The sequence below is a fragment of the Rhipicephalus microplus genome, chromosome X (genome assembly GCF_043290135.1).
Source record: "Rhipicephalus microplus isolate Deutch F79 chromosome X, USDA_Rmic, whole genome shotgun sequence".
In the NCBI taxonomy this organism is placed as follows: domain Eukaryota; kingdom Metazoa; phylum Arthropoda; class Arachnida; order Ixodida; family Ixodidae; genus Rhipicephalus; species Rhipicephalus microplus.
In genome coordinates, this window is record NC_134710.1 from 457,937,213 (window position 1) to 457,960,612 (window position 23,400).

The following is a 23,400-nucleotide window of genomic DNA, read 5'->3' on the forward strand; positions in this document are numbered from 1 at the left end:
TCTTCCCCGTGCCTCTTCCCGACATTGCAGTGTTGCTGCCATACTCGCGAACCTTTTTAAATTAAAGCACGCAATCATGTATTATCGTGCGCCATACTAAACTTAAAAACAGTGCGCCGGTACATGAGATCACGAAGCGCGGTCCACGCCATCACAAGAGCAATTAGAGAAATGAAACAAAGAAAACAAAAATGTATAAAATATTTTGTCTCAATACGATCCGCAATCCAGTTTGCTGCAGCGGCTTTTGGCTCTGTATGAACGGCCAAGCCAGTGCCAAGCCAAGCTTGCGTCCCTGATCAGCTGTTTGTTTCCATCGAGAATTCAACAGTGAACTGGCAATTTGTTTAGATGATATTGCTAAAGGGCTTGAAATTGAATATTTCTCTACGTACTACTGCTGTACTTTTCCTCTCTATTTCCTGATCACAGTGATGAGATTGAGGAGGTTACAATTTAGAAAACAGCAAGTGCAGCTCAAGCATTGCTAGTATCGCTGTTTCGGTAATAAAATGTTACAAAGATTTTGCCCCGCGACCTGCTTGCCGTGTTCGAGCACCCAGTAGAAATTTACGGTGCCGCGTTTGAAAGAGTTGAATAAAATTGCAATATTACGAAAGAAAGGCTCTGAAGCAACATCGCATTTTATCAGGCCTACACCTCCCACACCTAGACGAGTAAAACTCGTCGATATTATCTTGCAAAGCTGTGTATAATATTTAAAACACATTCTTTAGCCCACGATGAATTGTTCTCTCGTGTGGCTTCTCCATTTGGTACTGTCATGTTAACTTACAAAGGCAACTTTCCATATTTAGTCTCTTTAGATGTTGCAAAAGCTTGACACGTGGTGTGTATGCCATACTGATAATTCTCCTCGTAATCTGGGTCCGCCTCTTTAAACAGCGTTGCATTTTATTGTTCGCAATCGTGTTTGTTTTATACTGTAAGCGAGCTGTGTGATTTCATCAATATTCACGAGTGTTCCCTGACTATACAAACACGTGCGTCTTATTTGGTGCGGTGCACGTTTGTATGTAGCAAAAAATGTCATTTCGTCAGCGTGTGTCTGCATACACTTGCATGCCCTGCAGTACGTGTACATAATTAATGCAGTAAGGACTGCAATGCATAGCCTTGCATGGAACATATATTCCATGCACCCTCAGAGAAATGTTGTTTGTTATGAGCCTACTGTTTATCATAACATTTTTTTTTCGTTAAAGTTTCATCTCCATATAAAGCAGCTGTATACAGGCACGAGCTACAGCGGCTTCCTCGTTGTTCCATTTTAAATAAAAACACCAAGCCTACCCGAATCAATGATCTGTTTGCTATCATTACTGTTATGTGTTCTACGATGTACACAAGGACAGTAGTATACAAAAAATAGGGAGGGAATTGAATGCCCTGCCTGCATGGCTGCGCCGTTTCACAAGATCAGGCGCTGCGCTGTGAAGCTTCCTACCGGCCTGCAGAAATTCAAGGGAGCGTACAATAGCGTGGTTCAAGAGGACTTGTGGGGAATACTAGACACACTGGGTGTAAAAGATGGAGTCACTAATCTTTTAAAGGAAATCTATAAAACTAACAAGGTAGTTAAAAAGTGGGAAAAACAGGTATCCAAGCCCACAGTGGTGAAACGTGGACTTAGGCAGGCGTGCCCACTGTCACCCTTCTTATTCATGATGTACCTACTAGGATTAGAGGCCAAATTAGAGGCAAGGGGACTTGGCTTCAACCTCTCTTTAGTCAAACAAGGAAAACTCATTGATCAGGCACTACCAGCATTAATCTACGCAGATGATATAGTGCTAATGGCCGACAACAAGGAAGATTTGCAGAGGTTGATGGACATCTGCGGTAATGAGGGAGATAGGTTAGATTTTAGATTCAGTTAAGAAAAATCAGTAGTCATGATTTTTAATGATAACAAAGGTAGTGAGCTTAGAATACAGGAAGTCACGCTAGAGATAACAGATAAATACAAATAACTGGGCGTATGGATAAGCAATGAGACCGAGTACCTGAGGGAACACGAAATATGCGTGACGACTAAAGATAACAGGAATGCAGCAGTGATGAAAAATAGGGCACTGTGGAATTACAATAGGTATAATGTTGTCAGAGGAATATGGAAAGGGGTCATGGTTCCTGGGCTGACGTTCGGCAACGCGGTCTTGTGCAGGAGGTCAGAAGTTCAAGCAAGATTAGAAATTAGGCAACGTGAAATATGTAGGCTTGCTTTAGGAGCTCACGGGAATACACCAAACCAGGGAGTACAAGGTGATATGGGATGGACATCATTTGATGGCAGGGAAGCTAGCAGCAAGATAAAATTTGAGAAGCGATTGAGAGAAATGGGGGAGGAGCGTTGGGCTATGAAGGTTTTCAGCTACTTGTACATGAAGAATGTCAATACAAAATGGAGGAAGCGAACCAGGAAATTGACTGGTAAATACTTAGAAAACAGCAGGTGGCCAAACCAGAAAGAACTATCGGTTAAAAAGGAACTGCAGGAAACGGAGACTGACATGTGGAGAATTGGCATGATTAAGAAGTCCACACTAGAGATCTATCAAACTTTTAAGCAGGAAATTGCCAAAGAAAGAATCTATGATAATACTCAGGGTAGTTCTCTACTGTTTGAGGCCAGGACGGGAGTATTGCGAACCAAGACATATCGGGCCAAATATGAAGAGGTAGACACAATATGCAGTGCGTGCGAAGAGAAAGAAAAAACTGCCGAACACTTGACAATGCTCTGTAAAGGGCTTCACCTTATAGTTCAAGATGATGGCGCAGAGTTTTTCAAAGCACTGGTGTTTAGGGACAGGGAGGGCAAAATAGACTTTAAGCGGGTACACTTAACTAGAAGGAGGTTATCTGATTGGTGGCTAAAGTCAAGGCACGATTGAAAATTAAACCCTTCACTTCAAAGTACCCGTCCAACTTTACTATTTAAAGGGGAAAAAAAATCTAGTGGTTAGTTCACTAAGCATTACGGCTAGGTGACGTTAGCCGCCGCCCGATCTAAAGGGTACGGCCACATCCATCCATCTATCCAGCCAAGTATATGCTCTCTGGCTTGTTGCTCCAGGCCTAGTCAGGTAGATTTTCTGGCCTCACAGTTGAATTGTTTGCTCGGGTTGTGGCTTGCGAACATTGCGGTTTTGGGCTTCGTATCATCTTGTTCCGTCATCATGTCCTCCAAGTGGAGGACATGTCGCAGTGTGAGGAGGGAGTACGACAAGGCGCTGATAGAATGAGCTATCAGTCTTACCAGGCAGGCGGTTGAGAGTGCACCGAGGCAGCTGACGCACACCAGCACTATCCGCTTCCTGTATAATACAGGCTAGGGAATTCTAGAAACACAGAGCAGAAATCAACTCTTGTGCCTCTCTCATGCACTCACAAGGCGGAACCTGCTTCGAACACTGAGGACCGAGCTAAGCAACACCATGCGTGACGATAAATCATGGTCTCCTATTGCAATAATGATTAAGGCACGCATGCAACTTAAACCATTGTCACGCAAGATGAATTCACAACACCATCGAAGTGAACCCAAGGCACGTGCTGATTATTATGTACGGTACTAGCGCTAAATTCATGCAGACGTTTAGTTGGCGCTGCAGTAGGCCTAGTTGAAGGAATGGCCACAGCTACTGCTGTGATGAAGAACGGGCTCATTAACATCTTCATGTAGATTAAAACGGCTTACCCCGAAATGGCTGGGAGTGTCACGCTATCCCTAGCAGTGGCACATGCAGTTGCATATTTAAGGATTACAGAAATGGCGTACTGATTTCCAAAGCAACTATCAATACTTCCGTCAAGGCGTAGCACCAAACACTTTATCGCACATTTTGGGAAACATTCCTTTTTCTCCCAATCTGGTGGCTAGGCATGACTACGCCCAAGAATAAGCATGTTACAATGTATGTCGGAGGTATTTTCATCTGATCCCTGAAAAATTATTTCCCTAAACCCATGGAAAAAAAAGAAAATGGAATTCGCACCTGTCATCACATTGCACCCCATCACAGGAATGGGATCAGATTGGCCTGGCGCTCAATACTCCCTTACGCTTAATCAGAGCTCGGTCTGGCACCAGCTCCAGACAAAACCATTTATAATCTCCTGTCTGGCACATCTGTTTTACTCTGCTCTCTCTCAACCAGAGTGCACCATGTACCTGTGGTTCACCCCTGGTGGATCTTTTTCACTGTTTGTGAATTGCACACAAAGACCTTACTGGTAGATCCTATTCCCAATTCTTCACTATTCTCACGGGAGGCCACTCTTTGGGCAGCTTACATCACGACATGTGCGTGTCATGATGTCAGTGCCGTCTTTTTCAGAGTCGGCGCCGTCTTTTCTTTCTCTTTTGCTCCTTCCCTGTCCTGTGTTTCTGGTGTTGCGCTGCAAACAAGTGAAGATGTTAAAGTACACAAGATGTTCAAAATTTGCTTCTCATTATTATATCGTGGTTTTGGGAATTAAAACCCCAAATATATTGAAAGAAGATGCATGAAAAGGGAAGGATGATATTGGAAACTGGCAAAAAAGGGATGACAGACTTCTTAAGCTATGCTGCCATTGAGATTTTCAGCTGTTCACGCAATTCTCACACGTGGCTTTGATGCAGCTATGCACATATCACACAAGCATGCTGACTGTACAGTTAGTTTAACTGCAACCTTCATGTACGTAGCCTTCATGTACCCTCTATGACATTTCAGAACATCTGAGTCAGTGTTAGCATCAAGTTATGTTCTTCATGCTGGGGAACCAGTGTGATGAGTTACCATTTCTACAGAATGAAGCCCTGTCTACCTGGAACAAGCTGCAAGATATATAACTAAACGGCCCTTTTCAGGGCCAGTCAATCTCTGTCCGGCTTGGATGCACCAACTGATTCCCTTTATCATCAACCCTCAACAAAACTGGCAAATGTTTGTACATGTGCAAGCAGTGTCATTCAATATCTTAGGAAATCCTTGTGAAGCAATTTCAAGGAGAATCGTTTTTTTGGTCTCATAGTGAGGCATTAGAAACACCTTAGTCACACCAAATGCCATTATTCAATGAGAGGAACAAGAGAAATATTTCACTGGGAACTATGAAGTAAACAAAAAAACAAATGTTTTCAGATACTGCGAGATCATTTCATAAAAAAGCTCAGAAGTTGCTATGTGTGGCCACATTTAATCTGTGCAAGCATCGCGTGGTTACAAAATTCTGTACCAAACATAGGTTCAGCTTTCTGGAATAGACCGCGCTGCACAAGCTAGCTCAGTGCATGCACTTCTGTACCCTGCCAGAGAATATTTTTACCACCAGTATGTTGTAACGTGAAGTGAAATGGTGATTGCATACTAGGGCGCGTCCTGCAGGACCCCAATAAAGTTGTTTCACTTGATCGGTTGGTGTGCTGTAAGCAGAACATTTCCAAGAAAAATCATATAGTTTGGAGGAGGACTTAAGCAAGGAAAGGTGTAGATAAAACACTGGATTCACTGGCATTATCCTCACCAAGTATAACATTGTTTTTCTGGTGAAGCTTTGTGTCTGAACAGTGAGCAGGACAAGCTGGTAAAAACATGCAAAATGGGAAGTCTAGCACAGCAATCTGTGCAGTACTGCTCATTTCATGGAGCATTAATTTCACAGGCTTTGCTCATTGTTAGCGTTAAGCCTATATTATGTCCACTGCAGGGTGGAAGCCCAATCAATGTCCCCTGTCCTGTATGAGCCAATTTCATATTATGGCTGATAATTTCTCGATCTCATTGGAAATAATCACCTGCCACCCTCTGCTACATTTCATGTGTCCTAATATAAATTAATTTACATTACTGACCTGTCATCCATCTTTTTTTCTCATTCCCAACTAATGCATTCATTTTTGATAAACTCTGCTTTCTTCCATGTCTTAATATTATGCTAGCCTTTTTTCATTTTTCTGAAACATTATCTTTGCTCAGAAGCTAGAAGTTATCAGAAAGAACATAATGACATTCTACCTCCTGAGCATATGGCATCATCAATACAAAAATGTAATAAAAGTGAGAAAACATCCTATATATATAAGAGGCCCTAAAATACTGCAGGAGGCAACAAATAAACTGGTATTTGTATAAAGACAGTGACAAAAACTTTGACTACTGTCACTTATTCTGATTCTTGGGACATCTTTTTTAGTACATCATAACACATAATTACACATACACAATTTACACAGAGGAATTGCCACCACGTGCATTGAGGCCACCCTTCAGAAGTCATGTGAGCACAAGGATGAGGTAAGCCTTAAAACCCAGATTAAAAGACTAAAGGATGCTGGATATCCCAACAGCACCATCACACCCGTGTGCTAAACCCTCCTGCAGAAAGTCAAGTTAAACAAAACAGGACCATAATAAAAACAGAATGACCAAAGATCTTTGCATGCTATACCGTACGTACATAAGGTGTTTCACAATATAAAGAAAATAGCGAGCCGATATGATTTTATGCTGTTACTTGCCATCCCTTGCAAGTTTTCAAAAGTGTGTGTACTAAAAAGCAACAGGAATAGCCATTATTTCACCATTCGTCACGAGAATAGGTATACTGAATGCCAATATAATGTTGTGTATGAGATACTATTGACACGTGGAAACGTAAACATAAGACAAACTGGGCAATGCCCCAATGTTTGAGCAAGACAGCATGCTTAAAATGTTAAGAATGGCTATGGTAGTCGCATGGCCATACACTGTAAAGAATGTAAGTGCAGTTCTATGTTTCATAAAACACTGTTTTTGAAAAAAGCAAGAACAAGAAATGAAAGAGAGACTGTGAAAGCATTTTCTTGTCAGGAAGGCCCTGGATCAGTGCATCAGTATACCTTCACTCATCCATTCGGAGAGAGAGTATTCTTTTCTCAGTTAAGATTATATTATCATGGTCTCACATGTGTCGTTGTGCATGAGCACTGTTCTTGTACTCTGTAAAAAAGTGAGCGTAGTACCTTCAATAAAATTTAGTTGGCAGTCAGCGCTCTTTCCTGTCCTTTTTGTCTCTTCCTGAACTTCTCTCACTGTTACTAGAACACAACCACGATGAACCAACTTGCCCAGATTAAGCTATTGTTGACGAAAAGTCAGAGCATGAAAATACTTCAGGGGCTCAGAACCTCCTCACTACCCGTCTAGTTACGGCTCTGGTCTATGTGTTCCGAGAGTGAAGCACTAGTGGAGCTATCTAACTACCTAACGGTGAGGAGGGTTTGTGTATACTCGAGCTTGTTTCATGACATGGTGAGAGGTGGCAGGTTGTTGAAATAATATGCTGTGTGGGAGGTCAAGATTTTGATTGAGAACGCTGAGTATGAGCCAGTGACATTAGGCGTTCAAGACTTTTTGCGATATTCACTCTAGCATAGGACCTTGGTTGGTGGTTGACGTGTGCATTTGATCACATTGTAGTCTTCCATCATAATTTTTTTGCCACTTGGCATCGACGCTCTTGAGTTGTACCAAAGTAATTAAGCGTCCAGGTACAAGTATCTTCTGTCAGTGTTTCAATGAAGAGCTGAATATGAGTAATAGCTTCCATCGATACTTCTGGCATTGGTGTATGCACATTTCTTTTGAAGTTCTCTTGTAAAAAAAGGCATTAAAGGTATGTTTTTGTGACTTTTTAGTGTTGGCCAGAACTGCTGGTGTGTCCGAAGGGCTCTTCGATTGGTTGTGGTGTTGTCTTGTTCAGGGCCACAGAGCTTTCAGTCTTTTTTTATATTTGCCTTCACAGGAATGCTCTTTGCATGCTTCTTCAGTACTTTGTATTATTCCTAAAGCATTGACTTCCAGATTTTGATTGTGGTGCTTTAATCTAGTGTTCAACTTCACGCTAGCTTCATTTGCACGCAAAGCAAGAACTCAGGAGTATGATAACTTTGGCTATGGGTTTTCCCTTCTTCAGTCTACTGTATTTTTGCCTGTGTTGTCTAAGTGCTGACAGCCTCGTGCGACAGCTTTTTTTTTGTGCACTTATTGTGTGCCAATGACTTATTTGCCTCCTCAGCTAAAGACTTTTTGTATTATAAGAGAAAGCTCTGTCTGTATTGCTTTTTTCATTTGCTGATGGTGTATCTTCAGTATCTTTTCTCAGTGTACACTATACTTGAATGGAAGAGCAGCTTGACTACCTTCAGCTGTTAGCAGGCTTTTAGCTGCTGTAATACTGATTGATGCTCCTTTCTCGGGCGTTCTATTTTGGATGGTTGGCATGTCATTGCTTCTTTTAAATTTTAAAACTGCAGCTGCACCTTTTTCTGGTTACACCTGGTATATTTTTCCAGTGGTTATATATATATATATATATATATATATATATATATATATATATATATATATATATAATATATATTGCTAACTTGAGAAACAAGGCCTCTTTACGTTAGGTGCACATCAGGTGGGAAGAGTACTTCTATTACTTGCCAAGATTGTGGCCCCTTATGGTGGGAATCATAATGCACTGTTGATGTGTCAAATTCACATAGCATAATTCCAAGGCACTCGATCAATATCCAAGGAAGAAAATTATGTTCTTTTGCGTGAGTTTCAGCAACTCATAGTAATTTGTATGTAAATGAATACTTCATCATTCTTGGCTGTCATGTTTTATGGAAGCACATGTGCTTCGTTAATAACAAAAAAACACGCACGCTGACGCCACTGCAGTGGCGTGAGCGTGCGTGTTTTTTTTTTGTTATTAACGATTTGCCCTATGCATTCACGTTTCTTCTTTTTTTGTGTGTCGTACTTCTCGTATCGCGCAGCCTACCGTTTTGGGCACACGTAAAGAAAGTACATAAAAAAGATGCGTTCCACTCCGAAATTCGCGTTCGCAACGAGCTGGGCACCGACAGGGTGCCCTACGACGCCCACACACTCCGCAACACCTTACCAACCGTTCGCTGCGATGTTGTTGGGAATTCGTGTGATCGTTGCATGAATATAGCGCGTGCGTGCGTGCGCACGCGTGTCCGTGTGTTAGATCACGGCAACTGCATATATTGTATGATTCAGTCACCATAACGCAACTGACGACCCCCGCTCTTCCCACACGTCAAGCAGCAGAAAGTGCCGTTAACCGTACTGTGCTGTGAACGCAAAACAGATTCCAATAGGTCGCGTAGATAGCTAGCCTGACACATGATACGATAAGATTTGCGTCAGATATTCGACGTCTACATGCACGCGTAAGACAGCGGTATCCACAGCAGCTTCGTCATACGTACGGATAGCACCGCATTGGACGACACGTCTGACAGAGAAACTTGATCGGTAATTTTTTCTCACTTAAAAAGTCTACCTTGCACAACTTCAACCAACGATTATGCATTTCAACGAGCTGTGCAAGGTTTAATGATTGATTGATTGATATGTGGGGTTTAACGTCCCAAAACCACCATATGATTATGAGAGACGCCGTAGTGGAGGGCTCCGGAAATTTCGACCACCTGGGGTTCTTTAACGTGCACCCAAATCTGAGCACACGGGCCTACAACATTTCCGCCTCCATCGGAAATGCAGCCGCCGCAGCCGGGATTCGAACCCGCGACCTGCAGGTCAGCAGCCGAGTACCTTAGCCACTAGACCGCCGCGGCGGGGCATGGTTTAATGACGAAAAGATAGTTCTAATATTGTGCCCGGCACATATATTACTCTCTCTCTAACTTGAAAAATCGGCGCGTGAATTGGGGCCAGAACAGCGCCAAAAAGCAGCACACGCAGAAATTGGCTCATATTCTAATATTATGACATCGTGATGTTGACTTTTCAGCTGACGCCGGCAATAACGTTGAAACGGCGGGCCAATAATGCCGGTCTTATTGGATGGCTCCGCCCATATTGGCTGCTACTTGTACAACCTGGCCCGATGTGTCCGTTCTAATAGGCCGGCACAGCCTATATGGGCGGAAAGTTCTGAAAGCTGGCCCAATATAACCAATCTAATAGACTGGCACAGCCATCATTGGCGGAATGTTGTTAATGCTGGTCCAACATAGCCGTTCTATTCGGCTGGCAGAACCAATATTGGGGGTACGTTGTCAACGCTGGTCCAACGTCGCCGTTCTATTTGGCTGGCATAGCCAATCTTGGCGGTACGTTGTGAAAACTAGGCCGTTCATGGGCCAGGCAATGCCGATCTATCCCCAATATTGGGCCAACCTTCTGTGCTGCCTGGGTTAGCATGTGCTTTCTCTGATTGTTTCTCATGTCTTCGTCTAAAAATCACTGAACAGCGGTCGCCACCGAATATTCAACATGTTACAGCAATACAAAGGCCCTGCTCAAAGCTACCGCAGCCAAAATCACGCAGTACTTCGTCAGCAGCATTTTCATTCATAATGAAGCGCTATCTGTGAAAATTACTTATCGTGGGACAGCTATCACTGCAGAGCTGCTTCAATATGTGCTGAGACTAAGTGATACAGAACATAAGAAAGCCATTAGTTATCACCCCCAAACAAATGGACTCACTGAAAGGCTGAGCAAGACCATTGCAGATTTACTGTCAATGTATGTAGTTGATGATCACAAGAAGTGGGACGACATACTCCCTTGCGTAACTTTTGCTTAAAATATGGCAATTCAAAGGAGTAGTAGTTTAACCCTGTCTCACTCAGTTTAGGGTTGAGAGGCCACTACAACACTCGATGCAACGCTCCTTCTCGACAACTTGGGTATGTTCAATGCAGACGCTGCCTTGTTCACTCAACGCACGGAGAAGGCTTGTCTACTCGCCCGGCGCCATATTCAGACTTGCCAAACTGCCTACGCACGCCGCTACAACCTTCGACCCCGAGAGGTTATCTTCCAATTAGGGGATGAAGTTTAGGTGTGGACCCCCATCTGACATCATGGTTTCTCTGAAAAGTTGCTGTGGCGCTACTTTGGCCCGTATAAGGTTCTACGCTTACTCCGCGACGTGACGTATTGCGTTTTCCCGGAGTGCAGCTCAAGGTGTTTTTATCGGCTTCCACAAAGTAATGTGAGCACGTTTCAAGCCTAGAGCCACATTTCTTGAGTCGCTAGTCGACGTGGACTGACTTTTGATGGAATGACTACTTATTTTCTTTTTGTCACTTTCTTTTTGATGTGTCTCGTGTCCTAGCTCTTTTCTTTTTTGAGTACTTGTGTGGCAGCAGCTGATTCATTCTGCGTTATGACGCAGTTGTTAGATTCAATACTAGCGCTTCTTCTGTCTCATTTTTCAACGCTCATAACCAGCATATAGATGATGCTTTTCGAGAAGAGTGTATAATGCCACAGGGAAATGTGTACGAGCCATCCACTGTGGCATGAACTCTCTCAGAAGTGGAGGAAGAAGAGAATGTTGCTTCCTGGTCTGGTTCTGGGCAAGACGTCAGTCCCTTTAGGTGGTCCTTTTCTTTGGAGCAAGTCAAAAAGAGTTCAGCCACAAAAACGTTCTCTAGGTCGTATAAAATTTTCTAAATGCAAGAAAACGAATAGAATTTTAAGCTGGGGCATAAATTCACACTTCTCAGACCCCATTAACTTGCGCGTTTTTCAGTACCTCTACTTTATTTCTAATCTATCGTTTGCCAATTAGTTCTTTCTCTTAACATCCATAGGAAAATAACCCGGCTGTTAAAACAATTTTATCTCACAAATGAGGCACCGTCCGTTTCAAGGCCGATCCCCTGAGTTGGGTGGTGCCAGGACTCTGAGGAACAACCAACCAACCAACGTCAATTCCTGGCTGTCTGTGTTATTTCACTCGTTGCAATATCTTACGAATACTGGATAAATTAGAAAGAGCTTAAGAGTATGTTTATGAAGTGGCGTTAATTGTGGTACGTGCAGTCAAGCGGGCACTGAGAATAAACAAGCTTTAGTGTTCTCCTAATGACATTGAATTGACGGTTATGTCAGGCTGCCCCGACGCGCATGTTCTTGTTTCGTGTGAAGGAGTAAGTGCAAACGCATATTCTGACAAGATAGATGCTCCAATTTTATGCAACGCTGGATCAACTCTTATGCTCCTCTGGAAGATAAAATATCATCAATAGCGAGAAATAGTATTCTGGTGTTTGCTAGGCTGAACAATGAAAAATGAAGTAACTGGTCCTGCTTTTAGAACGCTTCACTTATTGTGGGAGGTAAAAACTCCATGCCATTTATTGTCTCTCATGCGCTCAAAAAGCCTGTGACTCTATTTCGTGCCTCAAGCGGAAACCAACACAACTTATCAGATGACGTTCCAGCAGTGCATGCTTGAAATTTCTACACTTGCTTTTGGAAATGTTTCTCAGCTCGATGCATGGGAGCCAGCATGCGCTGAAGAGTGAAACATTGTTTCGGTATGAATAGGGAGTTGTTATAAAATAGGATCTATTGAAATCGTTTATTATAAACGTATCAAAACAAACTCCGTGTATACACAGTCTGTGCAGCATATAATATTTTTATCCTACATAGGAGTATGAATGATTCCGTTCCGCAGAAATCAGACGTTGATTCATGGCTGTGGTGGTGTCATCTTCTGGAAAAAGAACAAATCAAGCAACATCAAGCTCGCATAAATTGAGCAAAACAGATTAAATTTTCCATGCAATAGAGATCAGTTCAGTCGCACCAACTGTTTCACTTTGCATGACTTGAACAAAAGATACTGCTCTAAATTTTCGCTCCAAGTCGTAAGGTTGTTGCACATTCTCGTAACATGTTATAATTGCTGATTTGTGAATAGCTGTCAACGAATATTGTGCATTGTGATTTGTTTCTTCAGAAAACCTTAACATTCTACAACAAAATCAAATTTATTCTCAGTCATTTAAAAGCTAAATTTAAAGAGCAACTGACCATGCGTTACGTCTAAAAATAAAATTTCATCACTGATACCAATAAGAACAACACGTAAAAGTGAAAATCAATAGTGTTACGTAAAAAATACACGAGGCGTGTATATTTAGAAGCTATATTTACACTGATGCGTATAGCTTCGACTAAGATGAACGACCGACGCACAGTGGACAGACCATTCCATATCTCCGTTGTTGTTTTCTGATCGCTGATATGTCAGTTACGTCGCATCAACCCCTGGCGGTAAACGCGCGACCTCGGTGCACATTAATAATGGTCTTCAGAAGGCGGGTGATAGAGTTTCAGCCTGCTGACGTGCACTACATTCCTGAGTTTAGTTGCAGGTAGGTGTGGTCGCATGCAGAAGAATTATTAATCTCATAGGTGACGTCGGTTACCTTGCGGACGATATGGTAAGGACCCATGTACCGAGACAACAATATCTCTGAAAGAGAACACCAGACAAACTGGGCACCACAGGAGACCGTGAGAACTAGGCAAGAAGCGAAACTTGACAAGCCGGCTGTCGTAGATGGCTTTTTGAGTGGCTTGGGAAGCCTAGAGTCTAGAGTAGGCGATCTGACGAACGTAGTTGGCACGAGCAATAGCGTCACGTGCTCATTACGTTGACCGTGTTATAGTGGTCGGGATTAGGGTGTGGGTTCGGATCCCGGCTGCGGCGGCTGCATTTCCGATGGAGGCGGAAATGTTGTAGGCCCGTGTGCTCAGATTTGGGTGCACGTTAAAGAACCCCAGGTGGTCGAAATTTCCGGAGCCCTCCACTACGGCGTCTCTCATAATCATGAAGTGGTTTTGGGACGTTAAACCCCACATATCAATCAATCAATCAATCAATCAATCGGGATTAGGGTGTTAGTGGTAATGTCGGATCCCCATCATAGAGCAAATAAAAGCGTGAGTAACCAGTGGTGTCATGGCGCGAAGAATTGTACGCGAAGTGCACGTGAGGTAGCGCCAGGTCCCAGTCATTGTGGTCGAAGGACACATACATCGCGAGTGTGTCTGTGACGGTGCGATTAAGGCGTTCGGTAGGCCATTTGTTAGGGGATTGTAGGAATTGGTCAACTCGCGCTTGAGTCGAGTAAGGGCGCAGAATATCGTCGATTACTTGAGAGAAAAATGCGCGGCCGCGATCCGTGAGTAATTGTCGAGAAGCGCCATGGTGTGGGATGATATCGTGAAGCAAAAGGCAGCAGTGTCAGTAGCGGTGTTGGTGGGGAGCGCATGAGTGGTGGCATGCCTAGTCGCACAGTCTATAGCAATAGCGCCCCACTTGTTGCCCAAGTCGGACTTGAGAAAAGGACCGAGAAGACTTATACCAGCACGAAATAAAGGTTTGATTGGGATGTAAATGGGTTAAACGAGTCCAGCTGGCGATGCAGTAGGTCACTTACTACGTTGGCATTTATAGCAGAAGGACACATAACGGTGAATGGACCTGTCGAGACTGTGCCAAAAGAAGCGGCGACGAACACGGACATACGTCCTACATACACCTAGATGACCAGCAGTTATTTCATCATGGAGCTCGGGCGGCATAGTTGAACGCAGTTGTTTCGGTACGTGAAGAAGGAGCTCAGAGCCATCTCGGTGGAGACTACGACGCTACAGTGTGCAATTCCTACAAATGAATCTCCAGTAGACGTACTAGTTGATGGGTTATCCTATCACAAAATGGTGTTATGCACATTGCCCTTCATTAGCCCACCAAAATTACTTGGCCGAATGAAATAAATACCCGCATTTAACAAGTCCAATGATGCGGCTATAATAACGTACCTAGTACAGGAGTACACTGAATTTTTTTACCTCTGATCTGATGCTTGCTCTAGCATAGATGCGGTCTGGCAGACATTCAAATTCCATGTCATGCATTGTATGCCGAACTTTGTCTCAATGGTTTTCAAATCAACTCAAAAACATAATTCGTGGATAACATGTGAAATAATTCATACTAAACGCAAAACTAAGAGGTTGCGAAAAACTAAGAAAAACCGGAATGTTCCAGGCTAGCATTCTATACTAAACTCACTTACTAGATCTTTTAAGTAGCAGGTGCGTAACGCGAAACAGAAGTTCTGCGGGTCCACATTGAATGAGTTTATTAAAAACTCTCCCCACAAATTCTGGAAACATATGAACACGAAAATGTCTAATCGACCTTCACCCGACGGTCAAGACCAAGTAAGAGCTGACGATTTCAACTGTTAATTTCGTTTAGTTTTTACAGTCGATAATGTCACTTTGAACCTAAATGCTTCTTTATATAATCAGAATATCCAATTGTTAGGTACACCTTCTTTATCAGAAGCTGGCATTCTGTCGCTGCTTCTAAGCATCAATGAAAAAAAGCAGCGGTTCAAACGGAATCCCGACTGGCTTCCTTAAACGATATGCAGAACCAGCCAGCAAATATCTTTATTTGATATATTCTAAATCACAGGCAGACGACTGTATTCCAGCTGAATGAAAAAGTGCCAAATCACTCCGTTATTTAAATCAGGTAATGGCGCTAGACCTTCTGAATATAGGCCTATTTCGATCACCTGCATTCGTAGTAAAATTCTTGAACATATCGTGATAAAATTTCTAATTACAAGTGATTCACTAAACAAAGTAGCTCAGTGGTGTGCTGATTGGCAAATGACTATAAACATTGACAAAACTGTATTTATATTCCTTACCAACCAGGTGTCTAAGCTTGATTTTCAATACGATTTTAATAATGTGCCACTACGAAGAGTTTACCAGTACAAATACCTTAGTATCACAATTGCGTGTGATCTTAGTTGGACAGAGCACGTGTCCAACTAAGATCACACAAAAAAGCGATTACAAAATTTTTTTTATTAAACAGGCCCTGTCTTTCGCTACACATGAAACGAAGATTCTTGCTTTCGTCACATTTGTCCACCTGGTCTTAAAATATGCTAGTATTGTGTGGTTCCCTCACATTGTGAATAATATCGCTATACTAAAAAGGGTTCAGTGGAAATCAGTGCGCTTTATCTTCAACAGATACGGGCGCAATGACTCACCTACTGCTCTATTACACCGTGCTGGCCTAAACACCCTTGACAGTCATGCAAAGGTTTTCCGGCTTAAATTTCTTTATCTACTATTACACAGATCATTTCGCATAAACCCAGATCTTTAACTAAACTTTCGAGATACCAGACCGTCGAGGCGAAGGCATGCATGGGAACTCAAAGAATACTGTTTTATTAATAATACTTTTTTATTCGTTCTTCCCGCGTGTTATGGGAGAAGGGATCCCACTGAATCCAGTCATTACACAGCAGCCAATAATAGAGAAATTTACGAAACTATTTGAAGGTACTGATCTATTCTAACCCAGTTAGCATGTACAGTGTTCACCTGTATTTCTTCACGCAGCCCTTCCTGCTTCCAGTTGTCATACCAAAGCACTTGTCTGCATATACTTATTGTTTATTACAGTTTCTTTATAATAATACCCGATCTGTGTTTTCTTCTTTCTATGCTTCGTTTCTTTTCAACTCCTGTTTCTTTGTTGGTGTAACATTGGTGTACTTTATACTTGGTTATGGTTCAAATAACTATGTATGATTGTTCTATGCTGTACTGCCGTGTTCAGTGATTATGAGTTGTTTATTATTCTGGTTTTGCTTGTTTCAAACGTCAAAAGTTGTGACAGTGGAGCTCACGCCTTTAATAAACACCATGGGGGATTGACAGTATTTTATGAATAAATAAATAAATTCGGGGGGACGCACATACGAAGTGATGCGTCTTCCGGGACAGATTTGAGACGCTCAATGATTGGTCGCAGGGAAGAATCACAACCTTGCTCATCACTAATCTGAAGAAACTTAGACATTGACATCATGCTGAGGCTAGGCTCGATGGCTGATTTGTCGGGCTGATCAACAGAATAGCGGGATTAGCAAATGACGTCCGGATAGAGACGTCCAGACTTGTAAGCAACCAAGTAGGAATATTCCTGTAGGCGTAACACTGAACGGCTTAATCGTCCATTAGGGTTCTTCAGAGAAGAAAGAAAACGCAGCACATCATGATTTGGGATGACACGGAAACTGCGGCCATACAAGTAGAGACGGAATTTCAAAACCGCCCAGACAAGAGTGACACATTCCCGTATTGTTATAGAGTTATTGCGTCCAGTTTTTGCAAGGAGACGACTTGCATACGCAAATACACGGTCGTTGCCCCACTTAATTTGTGCCACAACTGCACAAATGCCTTCACCACTCGCGTCTGTGCGCACTTCTGTTGGAACAGCGGGGTCGAAGTGTGCAAGAATAGGACGTGCCATTAGAGCGGTGATTGGCTGAGAGAAAGTGTCAGCTTGAAGAGGGCCCCAACAAAATGAGAAGTCTTGTTTGAGAAGGTCGGTGAGTGGCCGTGCGAGTGCCGCAAAGTAGTTCACAAACTGGCGAAAGTAGCAGCAGGTCTTACGAAACTTACAGCGCGGACTTTTGCGGGGTCTGGTCCTATGCCGACAGCATCAACAAGGTGACTAAACACAGTACGTTAACGAAGACCGAAGTGGCACTTGGAGAAATCGAGCAGCAGGCCAGCCTGTCGGAATATGAATTAAATGGTCGAAAGGCGTCCAAGGTGAGTGGCGAAGGTATGCGAGAAGTTGATTATGTCGTCCAGGTAACGCAAACAAGTCGACCATTTAAATCCTTGAAGGAACATGTCCATCATTCTCTCGAAGGTCACTGGGCCGGTGCAGAGAGCGAAGGGCATGACCTCGGATTGGTAAGGAGTGTGCGGGGTAACGAAGGCGTTGTTTTCTAGAGCTATGTCACCTACAGCAATTTTGCAGTAGCCACATCGGAGGTCGAGAGAGGAAAACAAGGTGGCACCATGGAGGCAATCGAGGGCCTCCGGTCAGGGGTCGATGCATACGATGACACGACTTATTAAACGACAAACAACTGATTTATTAACGATTCAAAGAGATTACATAACTGACACCTCGTGAACCGCTCCGCGCTCGCCAACCATTCCTCTCGTCCCCCTTGCGGCCACCTCGTCAACCCGCTAGTAGTTCTATGCCATCACGATAGGTGGCGCCAGTTGTCCGTAGTGGATGTAATTGCCTAACACACTTGGACTCCTAAGTAATGCGTCCTCAAGTTATTATTCCGTGACGAAATCTTGAAGCCAACGAGGTGGTTTTCTGAGTCTGTGCCGGTCATCAGTAGCTAACGGTGCTTGAGTGGATTGAGCAGAGTCATCGTGCAGTTGTGGGGTTGTGTCTTGTGTTTTCTCATGAAAGCACTTTAACTGCGTTGCGCTGGCCAGCCTTGTTTCTGTGCGATTGTTCTTCGTTCTGGTGATCGTGAAAGTTTCCTTGTCGCGGTCAGTAATAGTGTATGGTCCGTTGTTTCAAGGATCAAACTTCCCGGCTTTGGATGATGCCTCGTACAAGACTTGATCACCTACTTCTTAGGAAGCTGGCGGATGCTTTCGGTCGTGTTTGGTTTTCATACTATTTAGGTAGGCTGTTATGTTGTCAAATGCTTCTTGCCGGACCATCTCGATGTCTTGTTGGGGCTCGTGGATGTCTGCCTTCAGCTGGTTGTCAATTATTCCTCGGGGTGTGTAACTAAACAACAGTTCGAATGGTGAAATCTTGAGTCCAGCGTGGAACTGTGCGTTAAATTCGAAGGTGGTTTTGGCAAGGTATTCACTCCAGTGGTCGACGTCTCCATTAACATTCTTGCGTAAATGTGGAAGAATTCGACCGTTGGCTCTCTCAACAAGTCCGTTTGTCCGTGTTGCGTACGGCACTGTGAGCGTGTGTTCAATGTGATGATTATGTAGATAGTCAATCGTTGTCTTGGACGTGAACGCGCTGTCGTTGTCACTGATTATCGTTCTTGGAAACCGAATTTAGTGACAATCTATTCTTCATTCAATTGAATCACATGTCATGCACACTTGCTCGGCACTGCTCTTGTGACAATGAACCTCGTAGCTGCGTCTACAGCTGTTATGACATATTTGTTCTCGTCAGCTGTATTGATTGGCCCCACATGGTCGATGGCAATTGTATGGAAGGGTGTTTGAGGCACCTCCCTTGGGTGAGAGTTCCTGGTTGTACACCCTTTGGGTGGTTGTGCTGCTGACACACCCGGGACTCTCTGACATACTGTGCATTGTCCTGGTCCATATTATGCCAGTAGTAACGTTTGGGTAGCTTGACATTCCTTCAATGGGCGTCTCCGTGACCAGAATGATCGTGGTGACTTTGCATTAGAGCAGGTTGTAGCGATTTGGACACGACAACCCGTTGTATTGTCTTTCCATGTTGGGTTATACTGTGCATGAGCATGCCATTAACGATCTGGTAGCTTTTGCCAGCTTTGCTTTGGTTTCCCGTTTCAGTGGCAGCTTCGATGTCTTGGATAATAGTGAGGAGTTTTGCATCTTTGCGCTGGAATTCACACAGACGTGAATAATTTGCCCTTAGCACAAACACTGCGTTCGCCATTTTTGATAGTGTGTCTGCCACGGTATTTATCTTGCCAGATGTGTGACGAACTGAGAAATGGTTTGTGGAAAGGTCTAGGATCATGCGTGCAAATCGCCTGTTGGGATTCTTTTTGAACATAATGTGCGTAACAGCCCGATTGTCTGTTATGAGCTCGAAATGTTCTAGTCTTTGCAGGTAACAGTGGAAACGTTCGGTTATGGCCCAGTGAGCTGCGATTGCCTCAAGTTCCCTCGAATGCTTGTGGCTGTTGCTGTCGGAGACGTTCTTGCTTGCATATTCCACTACCGTGTGGTGTCAACGTGTGTCTGCGTAAGGACTGCTCCGAGCGCTGCGTAGGAGGCCTCGACATGTACTCCTGTCGGCAGGTTTGGGTTGAACGTCGCCAAGATAGTGTGCTTTGTCAGTCGTTCCTTCAGCGTGTCCATGGCACCTTGACATTGAGGCGTCAACTGAACTATGGCATCTTTTTTCGTGAGAATTGTCAGTGGTCGAGCAATTTTCGCGTGTACTTTAAGTACTTGCGGAAATGCGATGCGAGCCCAAGAAATGATCTCACTTCGCTTTTTGTTTTCGGCACCGTGTAGTTCTTTATCGCTGCGATGCGTTGTGGGTCGATCGTCACTCCTTCTTGTGATTTCAGAAATCCAAAGAATGGTATCTGCTTTCTGCAAACATACACCTGCTGTATACAACACGCAGCCCTAAGTCATGAAGAGCCTTCAGTACCTTGTCAAGCACTTCAATGTGTTCCTCTATAGTGTCATTGAAGATGCACACATCATTGATGTAGACGATCACATGACCACTGTCTATGAGTTCTTGAAGAACATCATTCATGAGGCTCTGCATTTTTGCGGGTGTTGTGCATAGGCCGAAAAGCATTCGTAGTGGTTCGAAGTGTCCATGTTCTGTCACGAAAGCAGCTTTCGAAATGTCTTCTTCACGTAGTGGTATGTTAAGAAGGCTTTCTTGACATCCAGCTTTGACAGATATTGTGATACAACCACTTTCCTAATGAGTGTGTCGACTTTTGGCACCAGGTAGGCTCGCTTGACCGTCTTCGCGTTCAAAAATTGATAGTCTACCAACAATAGTTTCGGTGTAGTCTCATGATGTGGTTGGTCGACAAGGATTACAGGGGAGGCGTAGGCGGACTTTGAAGGGCGGAGGATACCTCTTCTCATCCACTCTTGGGTTTCTTCCTAGATGAATCTCCTGTTGGCATCGCTTGTGGTGTAGGGCTGCATCCTGACCGGCTTTTTGTCAGTGGGCTCCATTGCATGTTTGACGTGTGTGCACAGACCCAAGTCATTGTTAAGGTGGGTAAAGACATTAATGTTGTTCAGCAGAGACGCTTTCAACATTTTATTTCACTCTCTGTGAAATCTTCGGGAACAGGTTTACATTGAATCAACTAGGCGATTTCTTTGGCTGATAGTAGTTGGGGCACTTCACGTGTCACTGTTGTCTTCGTATCAATGGCTCCACACACTTCGATGACGTCTGTTGAGTGGACTTCTGGTTGGCTGGACATATCTTTAGGGTATTTGATGCCTTCGCTTTTTACGAGGTTGTCCGCGCTCAGTTCTGTCACGAAGTTTGACAGAGAAGGTTGTGTGCCCGAGTCACTGCTGGTTGATACACCAACATTCTTTTTCAGTTCCTTATGAACTAGATACTATGAATGCCGTTATCATAGCGTTCAATTTAGTCGAACGGAATGGCCTGTCTCAATTCAAGACCTACCATGACTTCGTATGGAAGATTCTTGATCACTTTAGCTTCTACTGCAGCACAGGCATCACCGATGGTGATCCTCGCTTGAGTCATACCGGTTGGCTTGCACGAGTTGCCAAATCGACCGCCCAATACAAAGTCCACGTCAGTAGCAACCCCGAAATCGTGCTTTTGTGCAAACTGCTCGTCGATGAGTGTTACTGCAGAGCCTGGGTCCCAAAGTGCTTGTGATGTGATTTAATTTACACTGGCCTGTTGTAGTATTATCCTTCGCCCACTCGTATCTGCGATGCTGACCCCATCGAAGCCTTGTGGTGAGCTTTTCGCTTGGCGACGTCGCACAGCGGCTGCTTTTTCATCTTGAGTGTGTGTGTCTGGATCAGGGCTGTCGATTGCTCTGTGTCCTTCCCTTTTTCAACGTGCGCACGTGTCGGCTGGCAAGCGTGCGTACTTTGGTGTCGTTGCGGTCGTTGATTCAGCTGCATTTCTCTCGCTGAGCTTTGACGATATGCTGACTGCCTGAGGCTTTTTTTCGTCGCTGATTCCAACATCTCTTATATCCAGCTGTTGGGCGTAATGCAAAACTCGGTGATACTTCCGCGTCGCAGGTCGTGAAAAGCTGCTAACATGGGTTTTACGCTTGTTGACCGTACTCCCTGTATGAACCAGTGGACCACATCATCGTCGAACAGTTTATACGAGGCTCGTCTGATGCGTTGGAGGCGTGCGTACATATAGTCTGTCATCGTTTCGTTTTTTCGTTGAGCTTTTGCGTCGACGTAGGCGACCAATTGACAGAACAGGAGAAGCTTGTTAAATTCAGTTTTTAATGCCGTCCACCATGATGTCCAGTGGGCGTGCAGGTGCCCGGTAGTTTGGTGCCAAGCGGCTGCGCGGCCCCTAAGTCGAGAGATTCCTGCGTTGATTGTTGCTGCCTCAGTCGATGCGCACCGCTCGCGCATTGATTCTACGGCAGTCTTCTATTGAGCGAAGTTGTCTTATTCAGTTCCTGAATAGGTCGGCAGCGTTCCCGTAAGATCTGGTGTCGTAGTTATTTGCTGCTGAGTACTGGTGACGTTGTCGTTCGATGTGCTTGGCGGTGTTCTGTACTGCCTTTCGAGAAGTCGCGCCATGATTTGCAACGTAGTGTTGAGCATCGCGAGCTCCATTGTTCCGTTGGCGTTTTCGGTCGGCTTAGTTCGGTTTTCGATGGCGTTGGTGCGCGTCAAACGAGTTGTAGAGACGCTGTCTTCAAAAATACCTTGAGGCATCGTAAGCTTCAGGTCGGTCGTGCCGAAAGCCACTTCGTCCGTGATCAGCGTGGAGTTTTTCACTTCTTTGTGGTCGGTCTCCATACTGGTAGTTGTCGCAGGCTGCACTTGCTGTTGCTAAGCCTCGGTACGTACAGTGTTATCTTCTCGCTTCGTCTTCTGTTCTACGCTGGCCATAGATTCGTTGTTAAGTCCTCGTTGCCATGTCAGGGGTCGATGCATACGATGACACGACTTATTGAAGGACAAACAACAGCTATCAACGATTCAAAGAGATTACGTAACTGACACCTCGTGAACCGCTTCACGATCGCCAACCATCCCTCTCGTCCCCCTTGCGGCCACCTCGTCAACCCGCTAGTTCCACAACATCACAATAGGTAGCGCCAGTTGTCCGTAGTGGATATAATTGCCTAACAGCCGTCAATGCGGGGTAGAAAGTACACGTCTTTCTCCATAACTTTGTTGAGGTGGCAATAATGAATTCAGAAACGCCATGAGCCGTCAGATGCCCAAGGGCTCGATGATGGTTCAGTTATGTATTTCTTAAGAATTTCGGACACTTGTTTTTGATTAACATTTTGCTCGGACGCTGACACGTGGTACAACCGACGGTGGATGCGCTCAGAGTCACCAGTATTGATTCGGTGAGTGACAGTCTTAGTTGGGCCCAAGGGACGATCATGGATGGCGTAAATGTCACTGTCTGACTAGACAACCTGGCAATGAGTGTTGGCCTGGTAAGGCGAGAGGACCGATTCCGTCATTTGCATTGAAAATTGCATCGCCCGGGCTGGGTGACCACGAGACACACTTTGAGCAGGGGCAAATACACTGACAACGCTGACATCGTCATCTGTTACGGCAGTTGTTGGGCTGGAGACATCTGTTGGGCAACATTTGAGGCGTGCAGCCACAACTATTGAGTGGAAGGAACGCACAGTAATCCGCTATGGTCGCGATCGTATGGCGCACA

At 44.2% G+C, this 23,400-nt stretch overlaps 1 protein-coding gene across 1 annotated transcript in view; it reads left to right on the forward strand.

Annotated features, from left to right (window-relative positions):
* The window catches only part of LOC119160846 (uncharacterized), a 275,521-nt gene that overhangs the window by 192,534 nt on the left and 59,587 nt on the right, over window positions 1–23,400 (forward strand). The window lies entirely within an intron of this gene.